This window comes from Canis aureus, chromosome 31 (genome assembly GCF_053574225.1).
Source record: "Canis aureus isolate CA01 chromosome 31, VMU_Caureus_v.1.0, whole genome shotgun sequence".
Classification (NCBI taxonomy): domain Eukaryota; kingdom Metazoa; phylum Chordata; class Mammalia; order Carnivora; family Canidae; genus Canis; species Canis aureus.
The window spans coordinates 21,445,811-21,456,769 of NC_135641.1; positions in this window are offsets into that span (position 1 = coordinate 21,445,811).

The window sequence follows — 10,959 nt, forward strand, 5'->3', positions numbered from 1 at the left end:
TTATTATAGGGAGAGGGGGAGTGGTGGTGGTAAGTGGACGAGAAATGGAATGACAGAGAAAGAAAGACTGCGTGAAGAGGCAGAGAGAAGGGGAGGAGACAAAAAGCTTCCCTCTTTCAGAGTAGGGAGAGGAGACATGAACCCTAACCAGCCCTAGCCCCAACCCTAACCCTCTTTAGGTAAGGGAGAGAACTTGAAATCTACCCAGCCCTAGCCCTCACACTAACCTCAAAGGAGAAGTGAGTGAGTGGGAAGACAATCAGCCTGATTAGGTGGGAGCCCAAAGAAGCCAAAGGCCCCTACAAGAGGGCTCCTCACCTTCTGGCCCTGGGCTAACAAGAAGGTCAAAGTGGAACCAGGATGGGGTTGGTTATCCACTCAGGACCTGGGACACTCAGCTCCAGGGGTTCTGAGGAAGGCTTCGTACCTTGCAGCTCATTTAACAAACACCAGAGAATTCATCAATCTCTCCTGTGGGGACCAGAGGACTGGCAGCAGGATTCTTGATTTTGACAAAGGTGTCTTGAAATTGAATACAAAGGGGCGCCTGGGTGGCTTAGTGGGTTAAATGTCTGCCTTCGACTCCGATTATGATCCTGGAGTCCCTGGATGGAGCCTGCATCAGGCTTCCTGCCCAAGGGGGAACCTGCTTCCTCCTCTCCCTCTGCCCCTCCTCCTGCTTGTGCTCTCTCACTCCTGCACTCTCTGTCTCTCAAATAAAACATAAGATCTTTAAAAAAAAAAAAAAAAAAAAAAAAAAAGAGGGTGCCTTGGTGGCTCAGTCAGTTAGGCGAAGCAAACCATCAAACCATTGGGCTCCCTGCTCAGCGAGGAGTCTGCTAATCCCTCTACCCCTCCTCCCTGCTTGTGATCTCTCTCTTTCTCAAATAATAAATAAATAAAACCTTTTAAAAAAAATACAAAACGAAAAAACTTGGAGAGTTTGAAGCAGACATCCTAAACAGAAGCAAATAAAGAATGCAGAAATTTAGCTGATGTAAATACTTTCAGAAGGCACTTTTTTCTCTTTCTTTCTTTCTTTCTTTCTTTCTTTCTTTCTTTCTTTCTTTCTTTCTTTTCTTTCTTTCTTTTTCTTCTTTCTTTCTTTCTTTCTTTCTTTCTTTCTTCTTTCTTTCTTTTTCTTTCTTTCTTTCTTTCTTTCTTTCTTTCTTTCTTTCTTTCTTTCTTTCTTTTCTTTCAACTTTTTAAAAAAGTGATCAATATGGGGCTCAAACCCACAACCCTGAGATCAAGAATTGCATGCTCTACCAACTGAGCCAGCCAGATGTGCCTTTTCTTTTTTTTAGTTGCACTCTGCAGGCTTAAGGAAAAACGTGATCCCAGCCATCTGGACCAAGGGTCACCCAGCAAGGGTGGTCACTCCATGGCTTTAAGTGGAGGGGCTGGGGGGCACATGCTTTTGCTGCTGTCTGAGTGAGCTATCCATTTCCTAATTATGGTCCTGGGAGATTTCCCCTACCAGGGTGAAGGAATCTCTGCAATCTATTAATAATCATCTTCAGTTGCAGAGGGCCTTGGAAAAATGCTCTTTTCCTTCCAGAATTATTTATTTCCTGTTCCGGGTGATATTCCAGATTCCTTACAGAGTGCCTGACTGATCTTAGTCCATAGAATAGCCTCAGAGGACAGCTTATCCAGTACACGAAAAGGCCCACCCTCCCTGTCTCCCAAATTACAGAGCCATCTGGCTGCTGGGGGACTCTATGCCAGCTTCCTCCCAGGAAATTGCAATTTGGAGCTCACAATCAAATAGAATGAGAAGACAGGCTTGAAGTGCCATCACTGTATTAGAGATCCTTGCTGTTTTTGCTATTGCTCAACTTGAGGGGATGATTGAGGATAGCTTTGGAAATACCTGTAACATTTACTGATCTGCTGGCAAGCTTTGAATTCCTCTCTCAGGAAACATTTCCCACACAAGTTTCTTTTTTTTTTTTAATTTTTATTTATTTATGATAGTCACAGAGAGAGAGAGAGAGAGAGTGAGAGAGGCAGAGACACAGGCAGAGGGAGAAGCAGGCTCCATGCACCGGGAGCCCGACGTGGGATTCGATTCCGGGTCTCCAGGATCGCACCCTGGGCCAAAGGCGGGCACCAAACCGCTGCGCCACCCAGGGATCCCCCCACACAAGTTTCAATAGCTCAGGCTATTAATGACTCCAGGTTATTAATGGGCCTCTGGAGCTCTTACACACAATAATTCCTAGAATCAAATTGATAGAAATGGGCTCTTAATAAGGAAATTTCTGATCCCAATTGGTATAAAACAGAACTGAACTCTGGTTCCCTCCTCTTTTCTTTTTTTAAGATTTATTTATTTATTTTAGAGAGAGAAAGAGCAGGGAAAGGGGCAGAAGGAGAGGGAGGGAGAGAATCCTCAAGCAGAGTCTCTGCAGTGTGTGGAGCCTGGCACAGGGCTTGATCCCAGGCCCCTGAGATCATGACCTGAACCAAAATCAAGAGTTGGATGCTCAGCTGAGCCACCCAGATGCCCCAGATTCCCTCCTTTTTAACTTGACCTAATTTGACACAGCTTTTAGACCATCAGGGCTCAGGGCCTCTTGCCATGCCAACAGCAAGAGAAGCTAATGACATGGTTTATGGTCTTGTACTCACATTCTAGTAAACATTTGCCAAACCTATGATGACTTGCTGGACAGTTATTGCCAAGGATAGTTCAGTATCAGCCAGTCTGGCAGACCAATGGGCAAAAAACCATCTCCATCCAACAGTCGGCTCATTGACTTCAATAGAGAACATTTTTGGAGTAATCAGAATGTCAGGGAATGTGGTAGAAAGAGCTAAAACTTTGGAATCAGAGGGAGAAGAATTTGAAACTCAGGTAAGTCAGTTAGTTACTGTGGGTTTGGGGCCCTTACCTGAGCTCTCTAACCTGGTTTCCCTGTCTGTAAAATAAGAATAACAGTAACAACAACGTGTAAAGGATAACATTGTTAAGAAGAAGAAATGTGTCAGCGTGCCCAGGTGGCTCAGTCAGTTAGGCATTTGACTCTTGGTTTCAGCTCAGGTCATGATCCTAGGGTCTTGGGATCGAGCCCTACTTCAGGCTCTGTGCTCAGCGGGAGTCTGCTTGAGATTCTCCTTCTCCCTCTCCCTCTGCCCCTTCCCTCCTCAAATAAATAAATAAATCCTAAAAGAAGGAGAAGAAGAAGAAAATGGAGGCCAAAAAAGAAAGCAAAAGACAAGGACTGAAAACCCAGGTTTGTCAACTCCCAGTGCAGTGTTCTTCTCACTGCATGAGGAGCCTGGGGACCAGTCATCTAGTATCTTCAACCAAAACTTAATATTAAAAAATATTTAGTCAACATTGATTGAGAGCTGACTGTTGTCATGGGGAAGGGAAGAGTCTCCTGGTATCCAGAGTTCTCAGCAGCCATTCATCTCTGACTTGGACTTCAAACCCCACTCAACACAACAGAAGCCCTCCAACTGCTGAGATCCACTGGCCCTAGAAGGTGGCTTAGTGTAGCCATTGGTACTTGGGTGTGCCCATTTCCCCCATCTCCCATCACAAATGGCTTTTCAGAAAACCCCTTCCATCCACACACACAGTGCTCCCCTAGGCATGGTTCTGTTAGTTTTCCTGGTAGTGTCACGGTCAAGGGCAGCAGGCTTCTCCCTCAGAATCCTCTTCTGGGCAGAGATAGGCTCTGCACAGTCTTTTTGTTTTGTTTTTTTTAAGATTTTATTTATTTATTCATGAGAGGCACAGAGAGAGAGGCAGAGACATAGGCAAAGGGAGAAGCAGGCTCTCTGTGGTGGCCTGATGCAGGACTCGATCCCAGGACCCTGGGATCACACCCTGAGTCGATGGCAGACAATCAACCACCAGCCACCCAGGTGCCCCTCTGCACAGTTTTTACCTTCAATTTTTTGCAATTCCTCCAACATTCCTGCATTTGACAGATGCGGAACTGAAGGAAGCTCAAGGCCACAGAGCTAGTGAGTGGCAGGACCAGGATTCACCCCCACATGTCTGAGCCCAGTTCCTTCCTTCTAGTGTCCCGGCTGAGAGAGGGAGGCTCATCTGCCTACCCCTTCAGGACCTCCAGTAGAGGACCGAATTCCCACCTAGAGCAGTGTCTCTGGGTATAGCTGAAAGCTTAGCTGCCATGGGTTCTCGGATGGGAAGGGGAAGGAGCCAGGAGGAAGCTCCCTTTTCAGTAGAAGGTGCCAAGTTTCCAGGGCAGGAAAGTGAGTAAAGCCAGCCTGCTGAGCAGAGGCAACATTTGGGCCTCCCCATACCCCTCGGATTCCCGGTCCCAGGGTTTCCAGTGCAATCCAGCCTTCTCCTTAGCCTCCTCTGGCCACTCTCCTCACCCACCCTGCCTGACCTCCACTTTTATGTCAGCATTCTCAGGCAGCATCACAGAGGGACACAAGTTCCGGGAGTCTTTCCCAATGGAGTAAATCCATTCGGCCGTGCCAGTCACAATGAGGTCCTGCTGCTCAGCCTGGGACAGGTTGGGATACCTTCTCTCCCACAGAAGCCTCACCTCTGGCCCATGGAGCTCAATGCCAGTCAGGCTCCTTTCAGCCTCTGCCTAGGACTCTCAGAGGACTACATGGGTGGGTTCAGCAAGGGATGGGGGACAGCCCCTGGAGTGGCGTCGTCTCCCCTCAGGATATGCTACTCCAACTCAGGATACGAAACTGGAACTCACACTTCCTGCCCTTCTCTGTCCAGGCACTAAGCAGCCTCCGTGGAGGCCTCCCCAGCATCCAGTCACTGTCCTCCACCTAGCTCCAAGCTCAGGTCAGGTTGGACTCCTCCCTTGCCTGGGGTCTCCATTTGTTTGTCCATAGTCAAGCTCTGTAGTCTTTGCTTTTAAAGTTTCATTTGTCCTCAAGCCAGTCTAGATCCTAGCTCTTCTTTTACTGGGTGAGTGACCCCAGGCAAGTGATTCAGCCTCCACTGGCCTCAGTTTTTGCATTCGTACAATTGAAAAAACCATCTGCCCCATAGAACTCTATACCCTTACCAGTGCCAGCAGGAGGTAGATGGTGCACTCAAGTTGAGTAAATTAAGGATAGTCTAATAAAGAGATAATTTACAAAGGTGTGTGGGCAGGGGTTAGGGGAACCACAAAGCATAGTGCAGTGCTCAAGCCTAGCCACAGTGGGGAGCTTTTACCACTCAAAAAAGTCAAGGAACATTGTTTAATGGGTAGAGTTTCAGTTTGGGCAGATGGGAAAATTTTGGAGATGCTTGCTGGTGGTGGTTGACAACAGTGTAAATGTACATAATGCCACTGAACCGTACACATAAGAACAGTTAAAATGGAAAATTTTGTGTTATGTATATTTTACTACTTTTTTTTTTTTAATGTAAAAGGATAGAGATGTTGGAAGAACCTGGAGCCCCTAGCTGGGTGGAGAGGGTCACTGGCAAGAGCTCAGGACTTTGCTAGCCAGATGCACCTGGTTTATGGCAATTCTACGGGGATAAATACCCAACCTTTACTTTCCTTCACTCTCTGATCTCTGTCAGTGCCTCCCACTGGTCAAATCCAATTAGCAGCTGGAGGGTAAGATATCCCATAGAGAACGTAAAATGGTGCAGCTCCTTTGGAAGCAGTTCCTCAACTAATTAATTATAGAGTTAACATATGGCCCAGCAATTCCACTCCTAGGTATATACTGAAAAGAAACGAGAATATGTGTTCACACAAAAACTTGTGCACATATGTTTATAGTGGCATTATTCATCAAGTCCAAAAAGTGGAAGCAACTCAAATGTCTATCAACTGATGAATGGATAAATAAAATGTGGTATAATCATACAGTGGAATATTATTTGACAACAAAATAGAATGAAGTACTAATATATCCTGTAACATGGACGAACCTGAAAACGTTATGCTAAGTGAAAGAAGCAAGGCACAAAGAACATATTGCATGATTCCATTAATGTGAAATGTCCAGCATAGACCAATCTAGGGAGATGGAAAGGAAATCAGTGATTGCCTAGGACTGGGGACAATGGGGGGATTAGACAACACTCCATGGAAGGGCTGTGGATAATGTTCCATGCTCGTACAATATTTGTTACTGATGCCATTCCCACAAAACTGCTACCTGTTTGTTAGAAGTTGCCTTTCCCTCTCCAGAAAATCATGTTCCTTCCTCCTCATAACATTTTTTTTTTCAGAAACTTCACCCCTCCAAAATCTTCTCTAGTCAACCCCACCAATCCCTCGCCACTTCCTGAAAACATGCCAGCTGTCTCCCGTGGTGGTCCTTGCCTTATTCTGGATTGATTCCTTGGTTTTGTTGTCTACGTTTTGTGTCTACGCCATCTTTCCCACAATATGTCAAGCTCCTAAAGGCAACCAGATCTCCCTTTCTTCGGGTTTCTACTCAGAGTCGTGAGTAGCCATTGAGTGATGTGGACTCACTGACAGAAAGACTTGGTGGCCCTGGGATCCAATCCCACAGTGCACAATCTTCCTCTCTTGTGAGCACACCAGTGGCCCATTTACAGGAGCTTCTACATGGGGCTCCTTTCATGCATGCCCAGACTCTTGGACCGCCTCCTCTCCCCACTGCAGTGTGAGCTACTCGAGACCAGCGACCATTCTCAACAGAAATATGTCACCTAGAATAACGGTCTAGCCTCCAATTTAATTCAGATGGTTTGGCAGTTTGGGTACATGTGGATGGTAGTTTTGGGGTGCTGGTGGTCATGAGGGTTTTGATAGAGGCTTTAGCACAGATGAAGGTAGTTAGGCAGCGCTGTGACTCTGCTTTTGGAGATGGGGGTAGTTTAGAAAGATGGGTCTATTGTCTGCCTGTGATCTCAATGACCACATTCCATTTGGCTTCAGCTGTCGTCTCTGTATCTTGGCCAGGAATGCTGTCCAGAGCCTCCTCCAAATCAGCTATGACATTTGAGGACTTTTCTTGAAGTTGTAGAAAGGTATTATACAAGTGGAAGACTTGTCTGCTCAGTGCTTCCAAGTGTGTTGAACCCTGAACTTGCCCTCCTCCCTCTCTTGCCCAAGGTCACACTGGCTGCTGAGGATGGGATGTGGCTCCTAAGCCAGAGACATCCAGCACACAGGGCCAGATGACCACTGGATTCCAGGGATGGCAGATCCAGGGATACAGATCTAGAATGGAGGCTCCAGCAAGGTACTAACTTCTTCTTCATTGCTGGGCCAAGCCTTTGTTGTCAGATTGTGAGGTGGGGGCTCCCAAGTGAGATGTTGGATGTGGACCACAAAGCTCCTACTTAAAGGGAAGCCCGCATGCAGAGTATGTCTGCCCCTCCAAAAGCTCAGAGGGCACCTTCATAGGCAGTCTCGTGATTCTAGCCATCATCATCACCCAAGCCATGGGGTTCCCTGTTTTCTCTTTCAAATGCTAAGCCAAGGATGGATGAAACTCAGACCCCTCTCTCCTGGTCCTCTAGGAACAACTTAAATCAATAAGATGTTTTAGTTGAGCACCTTCCTTGTATGAAGTAATTTCACATCAAATTTCTAAACCAGTCCTCTCTAGGATACTGTGAAGAAAGTTATTGCTTCCACTTTCCAGATGAAGAAAGTGAGGCTCAGAAGGTGAGCTGATTTGTTTAATAATCCAGGTTTTCTGTCTCCAAATTCAGTTTTCCCATTCCACAGCTGTCTCCCAGGTGGGACAAGCCAGCATACTCAAAAGGAAGCTTGCTAAAGGCAAAGAGAAAACGGGTGTGAAACACTCAGTCATGTTTCCAGAGGTTCTTTTTTTTTTTTTTTTTAAGATTTTATTTACTTATTCATGACAGACACACACACATAGAGAGAGAGAGGCAGAGGGAGAAGCAGTCTCCATGCAGGGAGCCTGACATGGGACTCGATCCTGGGACTCCAGGATCATGCCCCAGGCTGAAGGCAGGTGCTAAACCACTGAGCCACCGGGGCTGCCCTGTTTCCAAAGGTTCTGATGCAGCTGTAGAAGCCTTCTGTGCAAGGGCTTGCTTGGCTTTGGGTGTGCCTTTGCATCCTCTCTGATGCTGACCCAGGAACCGTGTCTTCAGAGCTGAAATGCCCTTTCCTCTCCTCCTCCCTTCTCTGCCCACAGGCCCCCATCCAGACCCTCTTCTGTGGCCCTTGGAGAAACAGTGGGTAAAGACCACATATTGCAGCTTCGGCCCAGGGGCCTATGCCCCAGGCAGGAGCCATGTCCCATATCACACTGAACACCAGTGGAGATCTCTCAGCTTCCCCCAGTAGGCGGGGCTCAGGTGGTTTCTCCCACTTCCAGATCTACCCAAAATCAGTGCTAAATCCAAGCTCAGTGCCTGAAGGATGTTCCATCCCCCCAACCCCCCATCTCCATCCACTACAAACAGGAGAGGAGATAAATATCAAGAGATACAGAAACCACTAGAGATGGAAGAAATGAGAGGTGAGGCAGGAGAGGTCCCCAAACTTCACACACCCGAACAAAGAGGGGATTTTATTTCTTATGCTTGTGTTTAATTTGTACAACGTGCCCCAGTAATTCATGGAAGTGAATGCAAACAAATACATGTGGCCTGACTGCCTCTGGACAGTTAGGTCAAGTCCTCAGGGGACTGTAGCTGTTACTAGGGAGGGTTGGGAGACCCAGGAATCCCTAACCAAAGGAGGATTCTAGACTCAGACACCACATGCAGGCACTCAGGGCAAGGGCCAGTGCTAGAGCACAGAGCACTGTTTTGTACATTTTACTATTAATTGTGCCTTCTTTCACTCTTGCAAGTATCCCAGTTTGCTCCCCATCAACACTCCTCAACTGCTGACTCTAGTCTCCAGGCTTTGTAGAAGAGGAAATGATACTGTGACATCTGACAGTTGCAATAAACTTGGCATCTAGAATTCTGCTGAGTGTCCATTGGGGTTCCCACAGGGAGCCGCTTTCTTTCAACCTCAGCTTTGAAGGGGGGGTGGGGAGGACAGCCCTATTCAAGAGTCAGCTGAGTAGTGTGATACTTACAAAGCATCTACTATACGTAAAACATAATATTTAAGCCAGGAGTTATAAGGTACACAAAGATGATTTACTGCCTTTAAGAAGTTTATATTCATGGGCAGATATACGAAAATAATGTTATAATATGTAAGGAAAAAGGAAATAAACGTAGATGTGTAAGCAAAGGGTTATAGGAACCCAAGGGAATCTGAAGAGAAAGGCTAGTAAAGGAGATAATAGTTGATCTGAGTTTAAAAAAAACATGGCTTGGGATGCCTGGGTGGCTCACCAGTTTAGCATCTGCCTTTGGCCCATCTGCCTTTGGCCCAGGATCCCAAGATCGAGTCCCACGTCGGGCTCCCTGCGTGGAGCCTGCTTCTCCCTCTGCCAGTGTCTCTGCTTCTCTCTTTCTCTCATGAATAAATAAATAAAATCTTAAGAAAAATAATAAAAATAAATAAATAAATAAATAACCATGGCTTATTTATTTAAGTGCACTCAATGCCCAATGTGGGGCTTGGACTCACGACCCCGAGATCAAGAGTCATACCCTCCACCAACTGAGCCAGCAGGTGCTCCAAAACATGGCTTTTTAAAATTTTTTTAAAAGATTTTATTCATTTATTCATGAGAAGCACACAGAAAGAGGCAGACATAGGCAGAAGGAGAGGCAGGCTCCCCGAGGGAAGTCTGATGCGGAACTTGATCCCAGGTCTCTGGGACCACGCCCTGAGCCGAAGGCAGATGCTCAACCATTGAGCCACCCAGGTGTCCCCAAAACATAGGTTTTTTAAACAAGAGGATTGGGGCACCTGGGTGGCTCAGTCTGTTAAGGGTCAGACTCAATTTCAGCTCAGGTCATGATCTCAGGGTTGTGAGATCGAGCCCTGAGTCAGGCCCCACAATGGGCATGGAGCCTGCTTGAGATTCTTTCTCTCTCCCGCTCTGACCCCCACCCCATCCTTCTCAAAAAAACAAACAGGAGAGGATCAATTGTTTCCAGGCTAATAGCAACGACTTCAAGGTGTGAAAATATTGGACTGTTTCTAGGAATACCGAGTAGAAATAGAGGGTTGGAGCCAGGTAATGGACACCGGGAATGCCAACCTAAGGAATATGGGCCGTTTTACGAGCAACTGTCCCCTGAAAATTTTTGCTGGGCAAAGTATTTGACCAACTTGCATTTTTGGTCAGCATTTTGACAATAGTATATACAATGGTCCGGAGAAGGCCACTGAAGCAGGGAGACTGGTTATGAGCTGTAGCCACAATATGAAAAAAGAAGGGAGGTGGGCCTGAATTAGGGCAGAAGCAGAGAAGAGAAGGGGGTGGTGGTGGGAATGTGTAGGCCCTGGAGTGACGGATTTTATCAGGAAGGGACAGGAGAGCTGAAATCATTCAAGGTTTCTAGACTTAGTCTAGAGACTAAGGAGGCCAGAGGACTGCTGATTGAGACAAGGAGCCCTGTTAGACTTTTGAGAGGCTGTCTGAGGCCCCCAGAAGATGCCGCTGGAGGCGCTCCCACTGAGGAGGAGACAGGCCAAGCCCGCAGCTGTGTCTGTAGGAGTGAAAGATCCATGGCGGGGGAGGCAGTGGGCAGAAGGTAGGAAGTGCCTCCCTTTAAGGGGCTAAGCAGTGAGAGAGGTGAGGGAGACAGACGGGGAGATAGAAGAGAAGGGCAGTAAAGGAGGGGCTCCTTAGGGGGGGAGTGTCTCACATGCAGCAGGGACTCGCTCGCTTGAACAGGACAAGCACACAGGAGCTCTTCCACTGATACCGTTACCTTCTTGGAAGGCAAACCCAGGGAATCAAAAAAAGTGGCTGTTTACCTTAGTGCCGTCCAATGGGACATTGTGCAACGATAGGGACGTTCCATACTTGCACCACCCAGGACATGTGCCACGGTCACAGGTGCCTACTTAGCACTTGGTACATGGCAAGGAGGAACTGAATTTTAACTTCAGGGCCAGCCCCCTGAAT